Below are 1,523 nucleotides of genomic sequence, written 5' to 3'. Positions count from 1 at the left end.
GCCTCAAAACAATCATGTAAATTTCATCAATTTGAGTATTGTAATCCTTGCAAAAAAAACACCGTCACCAGCAAAATAGACCTGAGGAAGCAAAGTATTTCAGATATATTTCATCAAATTAATGATTTTCAAAATGTTGTTTTTTCCCAAAATAAGGTAACTAAAAGATGGTGTATAATGCGCATTGCACATATTTGTGACTTGCTATATCTTGCACTATATGTTGCACTATATCTTAAACTAAAAAGTTAGGTTCAGATATGGGCGATCATGCACAATTGCACACAGCGATTGCCGCGCGGCCCCATTGACTTCAAAGGGGTCACAACGCACAGCTTTTTTTTTGCCGTGGGCGAACTGCCCGGAGCGACTGGGGTGCCATTAGAAAATAATGGCACCACCAGAGCGATTGGTAGTGGTGGGAGGTTCTGTGACCACACGGTTTCGTGCACGATTGCTGCGTGGTCACGGATCGCCCAGGTGTGAACCTAGCCTTAATCTTTGGAGTTGTACTATGGACTTTCTGTGTAACAGAGCTGACTGGCCTAGAGTTGTTACATGGCCAGAGCAAAAAAAAAAATGCACGCATATGCCAGGAAGGGGGGTATTAAGGCAAACCTGTTGTTTTATTGCTGTGGCAGTGTGTTAGCAGAGTTAATGCACAGTCTGGCTACCTGTAGACACTCTTATGAGTACAAGTCACAAACATTCAGTCCACTCAGAATTATATTTTAGTTACTGTTAGAGCCTAGTCGGCTGAGTCAGTCCTGAGTGATGGTATCCACCATTGCATGTTCCACCCTCTCTTATATAATCCAACAGTGTGCATGAGAACCATTCATAATCCCTACTAAAGGAGCACAGAGCTTAAGCACCAATAGCTCACCAATAGTCCCTGAGAGATATATATAAATTTCTTATTTAGTGGTCCAGCATCTACCAGAAACTAAAATATTATTTTTCTGTACATTGACCTTTACCCAACCAAACCTGAGAATGAAGCAGCTGTAACAATTGAACAGCTTCCCCTTATATACAACTGTAACAAGCAATATAAAATGAAGTTGGAACGATCCATGAGCCACTGACTTGGAGGACAGTAAATTGTTATGTCCAGTTAGAAATATGGATGCCCTTACTCAATGGTTACATTTCAGCTGAATATCTTTAGGAACCTTTTTCTCTAAGTAAGATGCAGTAATATTACTCTGAGTGGATTATAGAAATGAATGAGACTTACAGTCTCGCAAATGCCTCTTGGCTGTTATTAAGTGTGATAATCTTATAATTTTCTCTTTTCATCATATCCTACTGTACATTCTTCTAAAATGAGGAGTTACATTTGGATAATATGCCTTTCACTCGTTCAGGCAGGGTTGGTTTAATGACTGCAGCTTTTGTCCCCGCCACAAACCAGATCCAACCTACCTAAAATATTTCCTTCTAAGCAACAATTTTGGTTCATTTGTGTATTCCTGCTGACCGTTCCTGTTATAAACTGATTCTAAAATCAGGTGGAAGTG

Source organism: Nanorana parkeri, unplaced genomic scaffold (assembly GCF_000935625.1).
Source record: "Nanorana parkeri isolate BGI_ZX_2015 unplaced genomic scaffold, ASM93562v1 scaffold242, whole genome shotgun sequence".
In the NCBI taxonomy this organism is placed as follows: domain Eukaryota; kingdom Metazoa; phylum Chordata; class Amphibia; order Anura; family Dicroglossidae; genus Nanorana; species Nanorana parkeri.
Note: the sequence above shows the minus strand (reverse complement) of the source record.